General features: G+C 44.5%; 1 long non-coding RNA gene across 2 annotated transcripts in view; it reads right to left on the bottom strand.

Moving 5' to 3' along the window:
- The window catches only part of LOC128314455 (uncharacterized), a 131,934-nt gene that overhangs the window by 78,077 nt on the left and 31,447 nt on the right, over positions 1-22,410 (bottom strand). For both annotated transcript variants that reach the window (XR_008296112.1, XR_008296113.1), the window contains exon 4: positions 1,668-1,716. This is a non-coding gene — a long non-coding RNA (uncharacterized LOC128314455). The remainder of the gene's footprint in view (positions 1-1,667; positions 1,717-22,410) is intronic.

The raw sequence follows: 22,410 nt of genomic DNA, 5'->3' as shown, positions 1-22,410 counted from the left end.
TGTTTAAGGAGAGGTGCAGATTTACAAGTACAAATTCAAGTGAGTTCTGCTCCACTGCCAAGGTTAATTGCCGTCCTTCTCTCAAGGAAATCGAGGACTCCAAGCCTCAGCTGCACTACTTTTGCAAAAGCATCAACCCTGCCTGCCCTACAAGAATTCCCCCGGCAATTCCCACAACTTACTCCCAGGGTGAGGAACATGAGGGCCCCTGAGTCAGGAAATCACCGAGCCACCACCCCCCCCCCCACCTCCATAGTAAAAGGTACCTATTCAGGAGGAGTAAGTTTTCAATGAACAAATAACAAAAGGTATATTGACATTTTTAAACAAGAGGATGAACTCAAAATACTCTAATTCTATTATATAATTAGGGGGAAAAGAAAGGAAGATAAGGGCTGGCAGAGAAAAACAGAGAGAAGAAAAAGAGGGAAGAAGATCAAAATAAAATAAGACATAAAGGAGGAAAATTCAATATCATGAAAAGAAAATGAAGGCTATGAGGATAAAGGTACAGTGGGTTCCAAAATGTGGAAAATCTCTCACCGCTGGGCCTGTGAATTAAGAAGCCGGGGTGCACAGTGGCCCCAAATCCTCACGTGCTTCTTCCATTGTGTGGAGGCAGATAGGCGAATACTTTGAAATCACCCCTATTCCATTTGTACTACATTGTGCTTATAATCTGAGTCTGCTTGGGCAGCTACAACAAATTACCATAGACTGGGTGGCTTAAACAACAGATATTTGTTTCTTGTAGTTCTGAAGGCTGAGGAGATCAAGATCAAGTTGCCAACAGATTTGGTGCCTAATGGGAGCTCTCTCCCTGGCTTGTAGACACCTCCTTCTCCAGGTGTGTTTGTCTGCTCTTTCCTGATGTGTGCTTGTAGAGAGAGCTCTCGTGTCTCTTCCTCTATTATAAGCACACCAATTTGATGGGGCTCCATCCTCATGGCCTCATTTAAACCTAATTCTCTCCCAAAAGCCTCACCTCCAAACACCAAAACATTGGGGATTAGGACTCCAACATCGACTGCTGGGGGACACAACCATTTAGTCTATGACATAACCCGAACCACAGAATCCAGGGTCTGTCAGAAATTAGGCTAGGTACTGGTAAAGACCATTGACCAACGCTGAGATGGGGAGGGGCAAGGGGGTAGAAAAGCAGAAGAGAGGAGCTCTGGAAGGCCCCCTCCTCCCTCAGCCTGCCCCCTACAGGACTGCAAAGTGTGGAGTGTTTATCCTGGACCCTTCCACCCCTCTCTCAGAAGCCTCTGATCCTTGGATAGCATCTCTCTCCAGGGAAACTTGGGGTCTCTGATAGCCTACGTCACCCTGCCTGCCCCTGGTGGGATTTTTTTGTCCCTAATATAGATAGAATGTTTGTGTCCTCCCAAGATTCATATGTTGAAAACCCTAATCCCCAATGTGATGGTTATTGGAGGTGGGACCTTCAGGAGGGAATTTGGTCATGAGGGTGGGGTCCCCATGGTAGGATCAGTGACCTTATAAAAAGATACAGCAGAGCTTGAGCTCACTCCCTCCTCCTCCCTACCCGCCCTCCACCCCACCTCCTCCCCTCCCTCCCTCTTTCCTACTCTCCCCCCTTCCACTCTCTCTCCCCCCCTCCCTATCATCCCCATGTGAGGAAACCAGGAAGACATTCTTACCAGAACCTGACAATGCTGGCCATGATCTCGGACTTCCCAGCCTCCAGCACTGCAAGACATAAATGTTTGTTGTTTGAGTCACTCAGCCTATGGTATTTTTGTTATAGCAGCTGGAACTAAGACACTCACCCAACTTAAAACCAAACATTTTTGTTTATCAAATACACAAATCCTTAAGCCACCACCATTCCCAACCCCCAACTCAACGCGTGCACATGCGTGCACGCATACACACACACACACCCTATACTAGTAAACGCACGCGCACACACACACACACACTATACTAGTAAACGTTCATCATTCCGTCTCTAAAAGAAAAAAATGCCTGATTTATAAGATTTGCTCCTTCAATAATGCAAATAGTACCACCATGGCTCATTTCAAATAACCAACATGATGCCACCAAATGGGGAGTTGGGAAGAGATACCAAATAGTACATCCTTATACAGCATTTCCACCATACAGACATAGTAGACGTAGATAGCTTCATGGCACAGATCATTGTAAAATAATTAGAAAATGATGACTTTTTAGTATTTAGTACCTTTGTCTCTAACATAAATTTATTGAACTGTAGTTTATATAATTTAATTCATAATAATGGTGGCTGTGATTAAGAACCAGCTCACAAATATCCAGAACACTTAACCCTCAGCTCTATCTAGCCCACGGAAGCTGGCTGCAGCACACATTGCCCCACGCACTCCCCGTTCAGGCCTTGTTTCTGGTTTGCCAAGGCGACTGCTAATCGGTGACATTTCTTACGCAACTCAAAGGATCAACTACAAAGGTTGAAATTTTGGCAGGTACCTTTGCAGGCGTATGAAGTAGATGTTTCTTGGTGTCCTAGCAAAGTACCAGCGTTTTGCAGTGGACGCCCTACCACTAGACCGATAACGGCCTCGTGCTCCGCTGACCCTGTGCTTCATGCCAGCTGAAATCCGTATCCGCGAACTCAACTCAACATGGCCCCCAAACACGGAAATAAAAAGTGAAAATTCCAGTCAAGCACTTGCTTTGGCGATACGATGCCAAAAGACTGGCGTAACTAAAACGTTTTCCCCTCTGAATTGCCTGCACAGGTGGATGCCGCGTAGAGGAGGCCACATTGCACAGAACAGCCACGCGTATTACCTGCCGGGTTCTTTCTGAGAAAGGCTCACACGACTTTGAAATAAGGGAGAAAGGCCAGCCGTCTGCTCTGCTCCAACACCCTTGACAAGAGGTTTAGCTTCCTCACTCATCTTTCCGAGCACACAATATTTGAAAAAAGGACGGCAGAGCCAGCAAATCCTCTCATCAAAGAGGCATTGACTTTTAATTTTACAAATGTGGCTCTTTTCCATAAGGAACAGAGAGAATTCATTAGCACTGTACTCTAGAGACTCATTTCACCTGCATGTTTCTTTCTTCTGGCTATCTTATAATTATACCCCAGATTTCTGATTACAGAAATTTCCCCCCCTTAACCTCGGGACAGTTTTAGACTCTCTGCTTCTCCAGTCTGCCTTCGAAAAAGAGAGGAAATAGGAAATTGGCAAAGAAAGGTACCTTCCTTCCCAGATTGCACTTCCTCCGCAGATAGAAGGAATGGGTGGGGAAACCATACTAATGACACCATCACCATCCCCAGGAAACAGTTCCAATGTGTGTCCTTCTTGGGAGGGAGCAGAAGCCAAATCTGAAGCCACCCTTAGGTACGAATAAAAGAAACACTGAAATCAAGTTCGCTTAAAACCTGCGACCCTACCTAGACCTGTTAATTGCCGCATCTACCAGCTGTATAGATAACTTCACATGTCACAACCTGTCCACGGCACTGTTTTCACCATCAGCTGAGGTGCACTGAGGAGGAAATTACACAAATCGGCAGCCTTTACTACTTGCCTCCCCTAAATCCTTCCTCTGCTCCCACAGAAGCGAGGCCATTTCCAAAGCCACTCTGTACGAAAGTGTCCCCAGGATGTGTGCTCCTGCGAGCAGTTGTACGGTGAGAGGCATGGGTGTCGGAAACACGGAAGGAGGTGCTAATTCAAGAAGGAGGCAGCCTCGGATGGGGCTCCTATCTGCCTGTGGCAAGTGCATAGCTGTGCTAGTCGGGAGAACCACAGAACACCTGAGCAGTTGCGATGTCTCTCCCCGATTCACGCACTTATCATTTCTTCTTTTCAAAAACGAAATTTCTCTCTAGCTTTGTGTTATTAGCCTCCAGTGATGAACAATAGGTTGGAAATTCTGAGAAAATAAACTGCTGAAATTATTATGCACTCCTTGCTCCAGATTGCTCTGTGAGCTACGGAATACATGTTCTGCATTCGGTGACTAAGGCCCCGTCCCATGTGTTTTCCCAGTTCAATCAACTGTGCTAAGAACTGTCACAATAGCCCTTGACGACAAGAAAATAAAATTTAGGGTAGGATGGAAAGCCTGACTTGCATGGTAATTCTTGTTTGCACCTGTTTTCTCCCCCTCTTGCTTCCTTTTCCCCTCTCATTGACAATGTTTGCGAACCTTTTCATCCGCCTTAATGACAAAGGAAAAGAAATGGGTTATTTTTCCAGTTTGGATAATTGCTTCTGAAATGCCGTCACCATCTTGCAAATGGCTATATTCCTTTCATGTCAGACCACTGTGATCTCTGCAGAACACAGGTTACCGTTTTGTTAGGGTTCTGGTCTGCTGAGAGGCTTGAGGGTTTTGTTCCGGTTTTTTGTTTTTTGGTTTTTAAGAAAAAGACAAAGCCAAAACCAAATAAGTCACCGTGATAACTTATGACAGAAAAATCAACATCTGAATCGAATGATAATCGCAGGAGCCAGGCAGCAGGGGGAGGATGGGTCTTGTGCCAAGAAAAGAAAGGCACGGAAAGTTATTTAAAACTGATCGAAACCCACTAGGAGTCACAATCCCATCACGGCTTCCCTTTGGAAAAGCAGTTTTCAGAAGCCCCAATTAACCTTAATTGAATTCTGCCTTAGTAATATCTAGAATTTTAATTGACTGGGAAGGTGATCATAAATCTTGGTTCATAATGCGGCTTAGCCATTAGTAAATCCCCGGATGGCACACAGCCTTGTCATGCAGGGGAGTTACTATTCTGCGGTTGAGGTTGGTTTTTAGATCATAAAACAAACATTCGAAAGAGAAAGCCCCTCACTGTCAGAACCAGCCTGAAAACGGCTTCAGTGCAGAAGTTCAGAAGGAGAAATAAAGGATTCCAATGAACCAGAGTTCACGTCTGTGCTGTAGGCTTCAATGCCTTCCTGAAACGTGACCTGAAGCACCCAGCCCGCGTTAGCCTCCCAGAAAGAAATTATCCCCCAATCATTTAGGATCACCATAGTGTCGTTTGTGTTTTCTCTTTTAGAAAATCAGCCGTCAGTTCCCTCGTTTTTTGATTAAAACTGCGGAGGACAGGGAACTATCTTAGGCCTTTCAAACTGCCTGAATGTGGCTATTTAACTCAAAGAGTCTCAATAAGGTGCCTCTTCAGAACCCCAAAGGCATCCAAAACAGGGAAGCCTGAGCATGTGTGTTTTGAAGGAAAAAAGAAATTTCCCTTGTAGATGCTGATCTGGAATTCCCTCCTACCCACCCCCCCCCCAAAAAAACATACCACCTGAGGTTGAAAACCCATGGCTTTAGCCAAATTGGCTAACCCAATCAATCACATGGATTGATTCTTCTCTCACTAAATTGAATGTATGTTTGAAATGAACTAAGTTACTAGTTATTTTGAAATCCTCTAGAAATAGTTTGGATGTGATTTGATGTAGGAGGACCCATGCCTCAGATAAGTTACTCGCTTTCTTTCTCCCCGTTTTCGCCCACACATCTTGATCCCTTGGCCACAAAAAAAAAAATCACAATATTTCCCCTATTTGATGGTCTCCCCACTTTTGTTTGTTTCATTCAAACCCTCACAAAACTGCCAACAGAGACCATCAAAAGCCTAAAAATTCACCAATGGCAGGGAAAAAGTTCTGTATACTAGCCAGGTGGGGAAAAGCACGAAAAGGTGAATCTAAAAAGTCCTGGTTGGGCACAGGGAAAATCTGTCTCTTCTAGAGATTCCCAGCTCCCTTCTCCCTTCAACTATCACCAACTTGCAAGAACTACTGAGTTGCCCAGTGGAGAGAAATTGGTCAGAAATGAACCAGGCAAACTGACGCTATATGCAAGTTCTCTCTCCCTCCCTCTCTCTCCTATACATATTTTGAATACTTTTCATCCAAAAAACACTTTTCAGGAATGACACGAAGAGAAAGGAAGACATAACTGTTAAGGAAGTCTAGACACCAATTAATTTCGCCCCCTGCTTGCTATGTAACTTTTCAAGCCTCCTTGGTAAGTGGGAATGAGCATGTCTGTGATGGATGAAAGTTAAAGAAGATGCCTGCAGAACAGGACCCTCATTATATTAATTCCCTCAATATACCTCATTTAGAATAAAAATATCAAAGAGAACGGAGGGAATTACTTGAGTAAATCTGGCATCTATATGGCATAAGAGTGAGAGATTGGCATTCTCGGCATACTGATATTTGTTTACCAGTTGGCCTGTTTCAGGAAATGTTTCCAATTCCCTGTAATTAAGGGCAAATCACAGAGCAAGCCCAGAAAGGAGACACAGACTAGTTCAGAGTCAATCTTTAATATCCAGGCCAATATCTCCAAAGTATGACCAGTGAAGTGCCTGCATTATAACTATCCTGGGCCCTTATCACCAATATCGATTCCTGAGCTCCATTGCTGAGAAGGGGGCCCAGGAATATACACTTTACAAGCTCTTCAGGTTATACCTACACTCGCTAAAAATTAGAAATCACTAATGTAGGCAACAATAATTGTCATGTATGAGGAATTTTCTTATCAAGATTAAGTCAAGGTGGTCTAGTTGTTTAACAATTGAACTCAGGAGAAATTTTTTTCCAGGTTTATCATTGAGTTGACAAACGAAGTCAGGCTTCTTATTTTGTTTTGTTTTTAAAATATGAGTTAAAGAGGGGCATCTGGGTGACTCAGTCAGTTAAGCATCCAACTCTTGATTTTGACTCAGGTCATGATCTCACCGTTGGTGAGATCAAGCCCCGAGTGAGGCTCTATGCTGACAGTGTGACAATGCAGAGACTGCTTGGGATTCTCTCTCTTTCCCTCTCTCTCTGGCCCTTCCCCACTGGTTCTCTCTCTTTCTCTTTCTCTCTCTCTCTCTCTAAAAATAAATAAATAGACATTAAGAAAGAAAGAAAGAAGGAAGGAAAGAAAGAAAGAAAGAAAGAAAGAAAGAAAGAAAGAAAGGAAGAAAGAAAGAAAGAAAGAAAGAAAGAGAAAGAAAAAAAAGGAAAAGAAAAGAAAGAAAAGAAAAGAAAAGAAAAGAAAAGAAAAGAAAAGAAAAGAAAAGAAAAGAAAAGAAAAGAAAAGAAAAGACAAAACATGAAGAAATGAACTTAAGCTCTCTAGGACTTAAGAGTCAAGTGTTTGCAGTGGGGGCAATAGAATAACTCTAGCATCCTGTGGGTCTGCATGAAGCTCGGAAAGCCACAATTGGTGATATTGACCAGGGGGTCCACCAGGTGACATGGTGAATCATCTAGAGTTTGCTACAAACCACTCCAAAACTTTGAGGCTTGAAATAACAATCATTTAATCGCTCATGATTCCAAAATTTGGTAGGGTGGTTTTCTGGTTTTGACCTGGCTCATGTGAGGCCAAGTGGGCTAGGGCGACCTCACTCACCTGTCTGGAGACTCAGCCGGTGCTGGCTTATCTCTGCTCTCCAGGGTCATCCTTGGCAGACTACAGGGGCTTCCTTACATGGGGGCCACACTTCAAGAGAGCAAGTGGTGGGGTGCCTGGGTGGCTCAGTCGGGTACGCATCCGACTTCAGCTCAGGTCATGATCTCACGGTTTGTGAGTTCGAGCCCCGCGTCGGGCTCTGTGCTGACAGCTCGGAGCCTGGAGTCTGCTTCAGATTCTGTGTCTCCCTCTCTCTCTGACCCTTCCCCTCTCGAGCTCTGCCTCTCTCTCTCTCAAGAATAAAATAAACGTTAAAAAATTTTTTTTATTTAAAAAAAAAAGAGAGAGAGCAAGTAGAATGTGCAGCCCGTCTCAAGGAGCAGGCTTAGAACTTGCACAGTGTCATACCAACCACATTAAATGTGGTCAAGGACAGACCAAATCTGAAGAACCGGCAAATAGACTCTACCTCTTTATGGACAGAGGTGCAAAGAAACTGTGGCCATTTGCAATTCTACTTCATAGCACAGAGAGGCAGAGATAAGGGAAGATTCTGAAGCATTGGAGGTGCTGAAAATAGGATCCAAGTGGATGCTATGTCTGTGCCCCTCACACAGCGATGGCCTGGAAGCATGGCCCCCCCTTCAGCTAATAACTCTCACTCTCTTCACATCCTTTTCAACCACATCTCTCTCCCTTTTGTTTTCTATGCCCTTTTTCAAAAACAAGATAGCCTCTTTATGACACAAACATTGTCAGGACTGGAAAACATGGTAATGGTTAACACTTCTCCCCAGGTTGTCCAGCCTCAAAACTTCTGAATCACCTTTGTCTTTCTCCTTTTCTTCTCACCATCGGTCATTGTCTAGCCCCATGGATACTATCTCTGCAATACTGCTTTATCCCCGGAGCGTGTCCCCTGCTGAGGACTCACGCCATCACCCTCCTCAGCACCTCAGTATTTCTCCAACATCTACTAGTAATGACGAGACCTTGGGCAACTCCCTTCAGGTTCTCATGCCTGTTTCCTCACCTGTGAAATCAGAACAATAATGTACTCACCCAACAGAGTCGTTATGTGGATGAAATGGTACGTTCCACGTGAAGTATTTAGCGCAGAGCCTAGCACGCTAGCGAATGTTTACTGAACGTAACCCGTTCTATTCAGCCTATAGCAAATCATCCTCCTTATTTACCAGATTGTTTGTCCGGTTCAGAAAAACACAGGAGTTCCCCCAAAGACTTTGAAAGTAAATTTCTCAACCTAGCATGTAAGGCCCTTCACATCTGACCAGATTGTACCTGCCCTCTTTCTTGACCTTCTCCTCAAAATTCCCTGTTCTTCTGATGAAGACCCCCCACCCTTTTCCACCTATCAAAGTCATATTCATCCCTCAAGACATGTGCCCACAAACACTCTGTGACCACCTACCTGCCCAGGCACCACACCAATACCCTCAAATACACAGTCACAGTCCATATCCTGGGAAGTTCACCGTCCCCTCAAAGGACCCCCCTTCTATCACACTTTTTCTCATTCTCCATCATACAACCCAGCCCCAAATGATCCTTTCTTCCTTTGAACATCCAAAATAATGTATCTGTGCTTGTCTTACGGTACTCATGTCGTGCCTTGTATTGTAGTTCTGACTAATCTCACATCCTGGATTACAAACTCTCAGAACCAGGTCTTGTCATCTAACCTACACAATTATGTTTAATCCAGTATCATGCATTTTCTGAACTGAACCATTTCTGAACTGAACTCACCAACTGAACTCACCATAACAATGGGGCACCCGATGGCTCAGTCGGTTAAGCGACTGACTCTTGACTTCAGCTCAGATCATGATTTCATGGTTTGTGAATTCAAGCCCTGCATCAGGCTCCACCCTGTGACAATGTGGAGCCTGCTTGGGATTCTCTCTTTCTCCCTCTGTCTCTGCCCCTGCTGTGCATGCTCTCTTTCTCAAAATAAATAAATAAACTTCAACAATTAAAAATAATAATAATAATTCACCATGACATTATTATGCTCTGTTGTACTTGTATCAAGAGAGAAATGTGCACAATTCGCTGCCTCAACCACTTCCTATCTATTTTTGAAGAAACTGTAGGAGCATGAGGCTCTCAAAGCTCTCACTTGCTCATGATTTTTTGCCCCTTTTCATAGGATCCGTGGGTGAACTATTATCTCTGACTGATGATATTTTAAATTTACCCAATGGTACTTAAATTTATCTGGTGGCATTTTAAATTGATCTAATCTATTTAATTTATTTCATCTAATTTAATTAAACATCATTTCACCTGATGTTATTTAAATTACCCACATGATATTTTAAATTTATCACAGAAGTTAATCAGAATCAATAAAATTGGTTTAGGGCAGTGGTCCTCAAAGTGCAGTCCCTGGACTAGCACCACAGAAGGATCACTTGGGGACTTATTAGAAATGCAAATTCTCAGACCCCAACCCAAAAATTCACGGGTGGGGCCCAGCAGGCTATGTGTTAACAGACTTCAGGTGATTCTGATGCATGCTAATGTCTGAGAACCTCTGGTGAAGAGATGGAATGAAATCATTTCTGGGCAAATAAACTGATAATGCAGATACAAGATGGGAAACAAGTTTTTTGATGAAAATCAACTATCCCTGGGTTATGGTTTGCATAGATTTGCAGAAGACCAGCAGAGATAGCAGATGAGTGCAGTGGCTGAGACCCAATTTCTGTGATTGGCCAAGGTACAAGATATGCATCTGTTTACCCTGGAACTAAGGGAATAGGGACTGTGTTATAATGTGATAGTGTCAGCACCCAGAATTATTTTTCGAGCTGGGCTTTTTCCTTCACAGGTGGAAGGGAAAAGTCCGAAAGATTTAGAATATGCTCCAAAGAATGCAGTGCATGAAAGTGTTAGAATTTGAGTTTTCCCTTCACAGTGGGAGATCCGGAAACAAAAGGAAGAAGAGTCATTGACTGCAGGATGACTCACATCACAGAGGACCCAGCCAGCCTCCCCTGCAGGTGTTCAGGCATGCAAAGCAGTGGCTAGGTGGCTCAGGAGCCTCACCTGATCTCCCTGAGAGCTGCTGGTGGACACCTGCTCTCACACACTCTCACGTGAACTAGGATTACCTTATTAACCTTTACCACACCACAAGGCCGAGCAACTCAGATCACATTTTGCTGCATAACTACTCATCTAAAGTCTACTGACAACTTTCCAACCAGTAGAAAAACATGCCTTAACTTGTCTGAGAACTCATTACTAGGCCCAGGTAAGCGAAATGTGCCTTTCTGAAATATATATAGTACGGGCACGTAAAAGTTTAAAATTCATTCTATACAGGTTGCTGTTGGTTAAGTTCCTGAATCAAAGGATTTTCAGCGATTTCTTAGAAAATCAAATTGGCTGCAGAGATTTAATGATCTGTGTTAGAGACGTGCAGCAGATGTGTAGAGAGAAAGAGTAACGCATGACACTGCCAGAAGCTTCCATGGAGACAAGAATTTGACACATAATTCCTAAGTTTTTAAAAATCGGGGCGTAAGTGATAAGGGCTAACAGAATCCAGTTGGAAGTCAAAGTGGAGGTCAAATCAGAAGTAGCTGCATAAAATTATGACGATAAGGTAATGGGAAAGTAAGTTAGATTCCACATCCAGTGCAGGTTCTATCTGTTTAATGGTACCCACCACTCACTACAGAAGGTGACATTCATTGACAAACAGTTTGACATAACTTTGGGTCCTACAGTACCAGTAATTTTTTTGGACTTATTGAGGTATAATTACATATAAAATTGTAATATATTTCAAGGATACATTGTGACAATTTGATACATGCAGACAGTCCCAGTAACTCTATAATGGACTTTATACTGTGCCCTCTTCCCCTCATTCCCAGCCCCACCTCAATCAAAACCTAAAAATTTACTAACAAATACATTGTAAGAGGAAGAGGAATCTTCCCTCCTTGACAATGCCACTAAAGAACATCAGTATAGTTAACACCAGTAGGAAATTCTTTCACAGATTTTTTGCCATCCCTTCTCACCTTTCATGCAAAGTGATTTATTCAGTACGCAAATATTCATTGAGCTCCTAATAAGTTCCAGATGCTGTGCTACAAACTGGGAATACATTCAAAGAATTTGCAATCAAATGCAGCACACCGAAGTTTCATCGGAATCACCTGAGGTGCTTGTTAAAATACCGATTTCCAGGCCCTGCTCCAAACCTTAATCAGACTCTCTGGGAATAGAACCTGAGGTCTGTGGGCTTCAGAGGCTACACCAAGTATTAAAGCCCATGGGTACGTGTTAATGGGAAAAGCTTCTTCCCTGTCTGCAGATCATGGTGCCTTTGTCCTCATGTCAGTGACTGCTTCCTTGGAAGGAAAGCTGTCTGCATGGCGGCCTCTAGCAAATGCTCCCTGCACTCTGGCCTTACACAGACCCCAGATTCTGGCAAAGGCAAACGAGCCACTAGGGAAAGGCTTAGGCCATTTGGCCTTCCGCTAAAGCTCTCGGACCATGAGGGAGGTGTCAGCAGAAGAGGTACCGCCTACCGCAACTGATGTCATTGTACTTAGCATGTGTGCTGGGGTAGGTGGAGGTTCTAGGGATGCAGCAGAATAAGAACTTAGAGGCAATGATTTGGGGCTTTTATCATAAGAGTTCTTAACTGAAGGGCAAAGATACTTGTTTCTAATTTTACATCCTTTGGACTTTACCATATCTGGACTTGAAACTTCAAGAACATTTAATTATTGAACTTTAATTTCTTCCTGGAAATTTGATAATGGGAAAGACTTTATATCTAACTTTGGAGTATCTCTCTACTGTTGGCACTTTATTATTAGGTCACTTAATCTCCTCATGGATTCTCTGATATGCAATGCTGAACAGCAGGGCTGAAGGGAAAGAGGTGCTATTTCTTGGGTCCTCTGTGTCCTCAACAGCCTTGGTATAATCAGTATCTCTAAACAGCAGAGATGTGCTGAGGGTCTGTCGGGTGCTTGTTCTGACTGGGTCCCCTGGAAATTAAATGTCCCTGGTTTAAACGAGGCTAAAAGACACTGAGGGAGCCTGGGACTACAAAATGCGGTGATGCAGCGGTTCTGGGAAACCAAATAGACTTAGACCTGAGTCCTAAAAAAGACAGACCCAAAAGCTATCATAGCAGCATTTGGGAAGTGAGGTATCAAAGACTCCCAGACTCCTGTTGTCAGAGTAAGACCCAAGAATGGGACAGGGACCCAGAGAGTCCAATCAACAGGTTTAAACTAGGAGTTCTCAAAACATGGGACCCAGAACAGCACAACAGCACCACCCAGGAAGTGGTTAGTTATTTCTGTGCCTAGTCAAGTTGTTGGTAGGATTCCAGAAAAACTCCTTCCGCCCTGACACGCCCAACATCACAACACAGAGGTGCAAAGCCAGAGGTCATATGACACCGAGAATGTGTCCGAAAGCTAGGATGCCCTATAAGCTATTGTTCCAACTAGGTGAACTAGCCTAAAGGATCAGGTTGTCAAATCAGATCCACTCAAATCAGAGACTTCCCTCAAATCAAGCTGTGCTAGTAATTTTAAGGATATAAATAAATAGGAGACAAAACAGAGTGAGGTCCGCATGACTACCCAAGTCCTTCCTTCCCACATCGGACACATGTCCTCTGGCCCACAGTAATAACATATGGGGTCTCTAGATGAGGTTTATGCATCCCCCTCACACGGTAGGGAATTTTTAGGTTATGAAACATCCCCGTGTAATACCCAGGTAGTTGTACAAGTAACATGATCTTCTCCATGCATCATGCCTTATAAATCTATATCATCTAGGTTTCTTGACCATACGTAACCTTAAATCAGAAATATTCAGGTAAGAACATTCCATATATAAGGACTCTCCTATCAAATATCATTAGTCTATCAGGAGTCCAATTATCAGCACGTTTACAGGGAGATGGCACGAGGCCACTGCCTTACTTTTTTGGAAGGATTCCCCCAGGAATCAGAGGAGAAATGGAGCACAGGTGAGCTGCTTTAACTCCCTTCTCCTCCACCCCAGGATGCTTTTGAGAGGGAATGGAAAGACCCCATTAATAATTATGCCAAGGGGTGCCTGGGTGGGTCAGTCAGTTGAGCGTCTGACTGTTGATTTCAGCTCAGATCATGATCCCGGGGGTCATGGGATCGAGCCCCAAGCTGAACGTGGAGTCTGCTTAAGATTCTCTCTCTCTCCCTCTGCCCCCCTCCCCACCGCCACTAGCTCTCTGTCTAAAATAAAAATAATAACAATTATGCCAAGACAACAAGTATAAACTAGGACTGACCCAGATAAACCAGAATATATTGTCACCCTATCTATAGCACCCAGCCAGGAGGTGGGTACCCGCCAGAAGTTTGTGGGTAGCAGAAGAGAAACAAGATTTGAACGGCAAGGAACTAGAAGCCAGTATATTGAAAACTATCTTAATTTTCAGATATGTACAATTATAACTGGAGGATTCAATTCTCACTGAAGCCTGGTCCAAACAAAAGTTCGTTTCTGTCAGGAATATTCTCAATAATGCAAGATATACAGTTACAAATGCACTAGATATTTTTTCTTTTTTTGATGAGAATTGTACAAATCAGAATTTGTTATAACTCCTGTATCCTAGGCCAAAATCCTATGGTTCTAGTAAACAACACGTTTGTGTGTAACATCACATGATTCATATATTGTCAACTCTAAGAAAATAAAATTAAAAAGTTCTGATCCTTCATGCTAAAGGAAGGACTGAATTATCTATCAGCACTATAAAAATTGATATTATAAAATCATTGTCATGTAAAGAGGCACCCAAAGAGTACTGCCAAAAAAAGGAGGGGAAAAACATAAAAGTATCCTAGAAAATATATTAATAAAATAGTATGTTATTTTCTGGATTGTGTGATGTTTGTGATATTTTTCAGCTTTTGGGGTGGCCCTATAGTGAGATAGGGGAAAAAAAAAGAGAGATTGGGGAGTCAGACAGACTTGGTTTGAATCCTGGTCCTCCCATTTACTAATTATGTGACTTTGGATGAGTCCCTTTACTTTTGGTGCCTCAGTTTCTTCATCTGTAAAATGGGGAGAATAAGAGTGGCCTACATCATAGGAACATCATGAAAATTAAGTAAGTTGCTACCTATAGAGTACCTAGAACATAACCAGGTGCATAAGAAGTGCTCTATTTGTGTTAACAATTAAGTGGGCAAGTTTCCTAACCTCTCTTGAGTCTTCACTTCTACTCTTACAAAATGAGGAAATAATACTCATCTTAAGAAATGTAAGGATTCAAAATAAGTAAATAAAATTAATTTAAAAAAATAAAAAAGACATGTAAGGATTCAAGGTTACTAAAGTCACTGGAATTAGTAAGCATCAATAAATGAGAATTATTGGTCCTCAAATAACAGGTGCCAGTGAGTCAATGAGTCCCTTGTCCCAGCTTCCTCAATGAAGGACTCTCATCCACTGGGGAGGAGGTGTGGAAACTCCTGCCTGTAGCCCCCCTCCCCCACTGAGCCTGGTTCCCCTCCCTGTCAGCACTCCCCCACCCCCGCACCCTCCTCTCCTCCCTCCTCTCCTCCTCCTCACCCTCTCAGTTTAGACTTTAGATAACAAGTTTACCTTATCCTTTGTTTTGAATAAAAATGCCTAAGTCGCCTTAGGGCAACAGGATTTCTGCCTTTTACATTTTATTTCATGGTTTTTCTTTCTTCTCTCTTTTTCAAGTTTACAGTGTTTACTTTATTACACTCAGTATGAAAAAAAAAGATGAGTTGTTAATTGGAATGCCTGGGTTCTCTCCATGCCTAGAAATTAAACGATACACTTGGGTCTCAAGAAGAAATGGGTATTGATTCCACTTTAACTGTCAGGGATGTTCTCTGACTTCCAACATGCCCTTTGTTCCCTTCCCCCGCAGCCAGAAAACAGCATATTTTAGGTAATGCAGCCTGACTTACCTAATGGAACGGGTTGAAGCCTTTATTTAAAAGCAAAAGCCCCAAACTAACACCTGAAAAGAGGTCATTTCAATGTTGTACTTGGAGGAAACTATGAAAAACTTGGTACTTCACTGAACTTCAACCTCCGGTGTCAATTTAATCCACTCATTGATTTTTATTCATTTATAAACCATTAAGGCCCTGCGTGGTACTCCGATAGGCACTCCTCAGATACAAGGCCAAAAAAACCAAACTTTTACTGCTCCATTTCTGAATGTAAAAGCCTGAGTGCTGCAAAGACCAAGAGGCTGAACTAAAGAGGGAAGGAGGGAGGGGGGGAGGGGGCATCAGCTCTGGGTCTCTGTCCAGCACGGCCAGTTGTGCATTATCTGCAGGACTCCCGCCCAAGCAAAGTTTTGGGGTTTTTTTTAAATGAGACAGACCCACATAGAACAACAGCTCTTGCAGAGGGAAAATCACCAATAGTACCCAGGTAATTCCAAGGCATCATCCTATTAAACTGTTGAATCTATACAGCTGAATGAGGAAGATACATGTTTTACTACCTTTCAGGGGCGGGCCCCTAGTATTCCACACACAGAGGCCTGTGGGATCATCTGGTTGTTCCCCACCTCTGAGCTGAGGGCTCCCCCTCCTAGGTCTTATCTCATTGTAGACCTGGATCTCAACTAGCACATGATTACTGATGCTCAGCTCCCCCCACCCCACCCCCCGCCACAGCACTAACACCTTTAACAAGAATACCCAAAACCTGCTACAAAAATAGTATGAGAGTTGAATATTATTTTTGTAAAGAAAATATATACTTTATTTTTTTAATGTTTATTTTTGAGAGAGAGAGAGCATGTGAGTGCAGGCGCATATGGGAGCGTGAGTGGGGGGAGGGGCAGAGAACGAGGGGGACAGAGGATCTGAAGCAGGCTCTGTGCTGACAGCAGAGAGCCCAATGCAGGGCTCGAACTTGCAAACCATGAGATTATGACCTGAGCTGAAGTCAGATGCTTAACTAACTGAGCCACCCAGGTGCCCATGTAAAAAATACATATACTTTGGGGCGCCTGGATGGCACAGTTTGTTAAGCGTCCGACTTTGGCTCAGGTTATGATCTCACAGTCTGTGAGTTCGAGCCCCGTATCGGGCTCTGTGCTGACAGCACAGAGCCTGGAGCCTGCTTTGGATTCTGTCTCCCTCTGTCTCTGCCCCTCCCCTGGTCACGCTCTATCTCTCTCTCAAAAATAAATAAACATTAAAGAAATTTTTTTTAAATATATATATATAAAGTATATATATATATATATATATAAAGTATATATATATATATATATATATATATATATTTACTTTAAATGTGTGTGTGTGTGTGTGTGTGTGTGTGTGTGTAAATTTAAATAACTGAATCATGGTGTTTAGGCGATTTATATGTGCATGTGTTGTATACTGCAGCCCCCTTCCTGTTCCATCCTTCCTTCCCTCCTTCTTTTCCTTCCTTCTCCTTTCTTTCTTTCATCTATTTTAGGCCAGAATCTCCAGGACACTATCTGTACTATCAAGGAGTGATATAAACTCCTCACAGGCTTGTGATCTGTTCCTGTCTAAGCTCTCCCACAATTGTAGGATATCCAGCTCTAAAACATTTCACGAAGCAGGACTCTCAATTCCCACTGCAACCCAATTGCCTAAAATCCCAGACAGAGGACCATTTACTCAGGATCCCCTGAAGAGTGTTACCTGCTAAACAAAACATTTGGCTGTTGTCCTTCACAAACGAAGAGGCTGCAGTGGACCCATTGCTGGCAAGGAAAGTATAGGACTGACTTTGGAATCAAACAGACTTGGGTGAAACTCTTGGCTCTGCCACTCACCAGCTTGTGACCTTGGATTTAGAAACCTCTGGACTCTATTTCCTCACCTGTAAAATGGGAAGAAGTCCATCTACCTCAGCAGATTGTCGTGAAGATTAATGAGGTGAGGGTGCAAAGTATCTGGCCAAATAGGCTCTCAATCAATGGTACTAATCAATAGTAAGGGCTACCGTTAAGACCAGGGCTTTGAGCTAGTTTCATGGTAAAGCACAACCCAAGTAATTAGCATCCTCTTTCAAAGGTCAGCTTTCTTTGGTAGGCATTGACAAAGCAGGGCTTCAGTTACACTTGCCTGAGATCTCTACTGGGAAGTGTTCCCTCCTCTAGGGCAGGTCACCGCTCACCTTGTGGCTGGCTGGTCACTGTCTGGGACTCCTGATACGGACTTCAAATGGCTGCTGCTGCTTCTTGCTGGAAGCCAAGCTATCCCAGCCTGATGGCAAGGCCCGGGCTGTGGATGGATTGGTGACTTCAAGGCGGCCCATCGACAGTGAAGCTTCTTGTACTCCCGCTTTTAGGTAATTTGGCCTTATTAAAGTACCTGGGGTATTGTCTGTTGGGGAATTGCCCTTGACAGGCCCCCTGGGAAAAGAACCATTAGGGAAGAAAATAAGGTTCCACAAGAAATTGTGTGGCCTTACGTTTAGCCCTCGCCACCCCCTATGGAGACTCCTCTACTTAAAGGAAGGATAGCCTCATACATTTGCCAACAAAGAAGGCCCGTAAAGGAGAGACATATGGATTTGAAAGCCCTACGGTAACTAAGGAGTGTATCTATGGACACAGGTCACTCTAACCCCTAGGTTCACTTGGCCCCCAGGAGGCATTCCAGATGATGAGTGAACCTAGTCGGTTAAAGTACAGAATGGTTCATTAGTTCCTAGGTGCGTGGTCTCTCTGAGAATGTATGAGGCATGGGTTTCTAAGGCTTTTTTGGCCCCTTCCTGGCACCTCGGACCGAGGCTAACACATTGTTCTTCTGGCCTCATGTGGTTAGGAGGTCATGTCCCTGGAACAGTCCCCTGTTCCACTTGAGGAGAAATGGAGGGCCTTTCACGAGAACAGCAAAGCAAATGCTTTCTAGACTATAGATAATTATAGATAAACGCAGATGCATAATGGAATAGTGTAAGAAATTAATCAATAATCAAAGGGTATGTGGGAACACTACGAGAAAATCGCCACGTTATTTCTTAAAGGTTGACTACACATAGGAACATTTTCAAACTTAGGTAATGTCAGAAAAACATAGATGACGTATGCTACGAGGAAATCGCTAGCAAATATAATGCCACGTTTGCTACGATAAATCGGCCAGATCAACGCACTGCTGTTGTCCGTGTCCATTTTTATTTTCGTTTTTTAGTTTAGTCTTGTTGTACCTTCACCGATGCCATTCTTCCTTCGGGAACCCCTGGACCTGCTGGAGCTGGGCTCTGGCAGCTTCTCTAAGGGAGCGAGCAGAGAGGGACATGTGCAGGTAGCACCTCCTTCTATTGTGCTGTCTCTTTATTTTCTGCATCCCTCAACCGGAGGCCACACAGGGACGCGTATCAGATTGCCCTAAAAGGCTGGGGGAATTCAAGGGAATTACAACATTGGAAAAGAACACAAAGTTCTATGCTAAAGACGGTGTTTCCCCTGGACCCAGAAAACTAACTCCCCCTGAACAAGGGGCCCAGCCCACTTCCCAACACTGCTCTCCCAGCCTCAGGTCTGCCCACCTCTCAAAAACATCTTTCCTTTATGCTCTGTAGGAGAAAACACTACGTGTTAACCAGTGGTTGCTCATCTGGCTCTTCCTGGGCACAAAGGGAGACTCCACTCCCCGCCCACCTTGCAGTTAACGTTAGGGCAGAGGATTGGGGTCTGGACGATGGGACATGACCAGAAGTGTCTATCACAGCCACGTCTGGCCTTCATACCATCATGCCTGATAATTCCACTCCTCCTCCTCTCCTGCCATAAAGTCCTTGTTTCAGATATGGCATCACTACAAGATGGAAGAAGCCTGCCCAAGACAGAGGAACGCTGTCCACGCAGTGCGTGTGGAGAGCAAAGCGTAAACCCTTATTGTGTGAAGCCACTGTGAATCCAGGGCTTACGGGTTAGCACAGCACAGCATCGACCACCCATACAGATACATCTCAGACTCAGACTCTTCATTCACCATGCAAGACACCCCTACCCTCAGGTACTCCAGAATCTACCTCCCTCCTCTACCAAATCTGAGCTAATCATCTCAAATAACACCCCAAAGAACGAAGTCAGACCTTATCAGAACAGTCGGTGATGACTCTGACTCTTCAAGTTCCAAAGAAGAGTCCAGCAAGATCACCTCAGACCAGGGCTCACAAACTCAAATGTCTACAGTGGACATCAGTCACACAGATGATGCCAAGGAGTGGCGCAGGCTGGGTACAGAACCATGGCAAACTGAGTAAGGTACGCCTTGTCTAAAGGAAGCAGCTGCTACCAATCTCCCCAACAGGTACCATGCAGACCGTGGGCCAGTGCTGCCAGATCTTCCAGTCACTTAAAAGAAGACAGAAATCTGGGTTTCTATATAAAATCGCCAAAGTTTCGTACTTCGTCAACCACTTCAAATTGAAGACAAACACTTGGCACACCGAACGAAACTGAATCACCCGCTTCATCGGCCTGTGCCGTGTCACATTCCCATTTTTCATCCTCTTTCTAACCTGTATTGATAGGGAAAAAAATTGTGTGGCCCCAACGGAAGACTCACTCCCCTTCCGGGTTCTTCTTCCCGCCCCGCTTGCCTGAATGAGCCGAATTACTAATACGGAAGTAACAGACAATAAATTGTCCCCCATGCTTGCTCAGGCCTCAGATCTCTGGAGAGTGATCTCCTCTGAGCCCCCCGGTGGGAAATAAACCTCCTGCCTTCCAAGATCTGCGAGTGCCACTTGGTTCCTCCGCCAGGTGATCCAGACCAGGTTCCGTAACAGTATGATTCCTTGAATCCTGCCCTATAGTTTGCAAGGCTGTTCTCCCACAGGAAGTTAATATCCTACAACTAGGCAGAGCAATACCTTTCTCTTATCACCAATCCTCCCCCATCCCCAAATCCTCAAATTCAAATTGTGCCTCTCTGGTCAGCAAGAATCCAACCCGCTGATAAATACACACACACACACACACACACACACACACACACACACACACACAGATACACACATTGACTACAGCTCTCTTACTACACCAAGACTTGCCCCAAGCTTTAAATTACCATATGCAAGGACTCTGTTAAATTCTTGAGCCAGAGACTGTCCTTGCTCCATTCTCTCAGGAAAAAAGGAGTACCATTGGTGATTACGCCTCTCACTGACCCACCTCTCTCATCCAAACGCCCTTGTGAGCAGCAACCTACCAGGGTGAAATAACAGTCAGGAATTAGAACTATTTTTTGTGTGTGTGCCTACTACCATTTTTCTGAGAACAAGGCTAGCTAGCTTTTAGAAGGATCAAATAGAATTTGAAAATCACCCTACTGTATATGGCAAGAGCTTTAAGAATATCAAATATTTCTTACCCAGGGAAAGCATCTGCAAGCAAATGGGTCAGAAGATTTTGCCACGATTATCTCTTCCAGAACAGAGCAGTTTGAAAGCAGAGAGAATGGGTGTTGCTGCGGGGGAAGGGGAGGGACACTCTAAGGGGTATCAGAAAGCCAGTCCCTGAGAATCTGAGACACAGAGATGGAATAACTTTCTCCTACAGCACATGTGAGCTTCAAGCACAAGAAAGGCTGCCTTTCAAGCAGAAAGCTCTTTTCAAAGCGCAAATATTGGAAAAGTAGACCAAGACATCAGCACATTCTAAACACAGCTGTGTTTGTCCACACCTACTCCCCGCCAGGCTGTGTTTGATCGAACCTGGCAACCCGGGGGTGAAAGGCTCTCGCATCCAATTATTTAATCTCTGAGATTCTTGTTCTCCCAGCATTATTATGGTTAATGCTGGATATAGTAAATTGACCTCTTTTTAGATATTGCAGCCAACAGAGAAGTTTTAATAATCTTTGGCAGTTTCGTATTAAATGTGTGTTTAGAGGGCTGTGCTTTGTATTCAGTCTGGGAAGGAAAATGTCCAGCCACCTGTTCTGAGTATCATGGGCCCCTCCCGCTGGGACGAGCATTACCGCCCTCTCCAGGACAGTGCATTTAATAGTCTCAGGGCTGGGGAGAAGGGAAATGCCTGTAAGACTTGCCAGTAGGCTGGGCTAGGCAAGTTGCAGGTCAGCAGGCTACTGTGAGAGCTCTAGGCCCCCTGGGAGTGAAGAGACCACAGAAGTTGTCCGGAAAGTACAAAGCCCCCCGGTTGTCATCAGGATAATGAGCAGGCCTGGCTGCACTGTTATCTCCAGCCTGCATCACGAGGCTGGGGAAGTTTACAACCGAGCAGTGATGGTGCAGTGTCAGCGTGTCCCTAGTTAGGGCCTGAGGGTACAAGCGACTGAGCATCAGCATCCAATAGATAACAACAAAAGCCATTATCTCTCTCCCGGCTGGGCTGCCAAGTGCAGGGGCCAGGATTGCCTGGTGTTTGCAGTTTCCATAGCAGCGCTGTTTTGTTCTAGCTGGCAAAGCACACGGACAGAACCGCGGAAACGATGCAGGAAATGACACTAGGCAACCCAGTGCTGAGCCTGGGATCTCAGGGCACACTTTGCCCTTTGTGAGGCAGCGGTGGAGGTGAGGAAGGATGCTTTTCAAGAGATGCCTGGAAACTGACAGCTCCTTCCAACACGGTGCCTGGCTGAGCATGGCCAGCCACCCGAGGCCGGAGCTCCGGGCCTCTCTGCTCCGTTTCCCAGACCTCTGGAAAAGCAGGCAGTGCACTCAGAACACCGCTAAAAGGTTGAGAGACCCTGTGCAGGCAGGGTGAGGGGTGGAAGGGGGTGCAGCTCTTCTCTTACACCCAGGACCTTGTAAAGCCTTTGTTCCCGCACCCGCCCTCCCACCCCGGCCTCATGCTACTCAGTCACCCACAGGGCCACCATGGAAGGAGGACTACAGAGGGGTCTCACTGACCCTGAGCATCGTCCCCCATGCCTCTGTGTTAGTGGCTGTGGGGAACACCAAACAAACCTCCACCCCTTGCACTGG

Source organism: Acinonyx jubatus, chromosome B1, assembly GCF_027475565.1.
Source record: "Acinonyx jubatus isolate Ajub_Pintada_27869175 chromosome B1, VMU_Ajub_asm_v1.0, whole genome shotgun sequence".
In the NCBI taxonomy this organism is placed as follows: domain Eukaryota; kingdom Metazoa; phylum Chordata; class Mammalia; order Carnivora; family Felidae; genus Acinonyx; species Acinonyx jubatus.
This window is presented reverse-complemented; position numbering and strand designations above follow the sequence as displayed.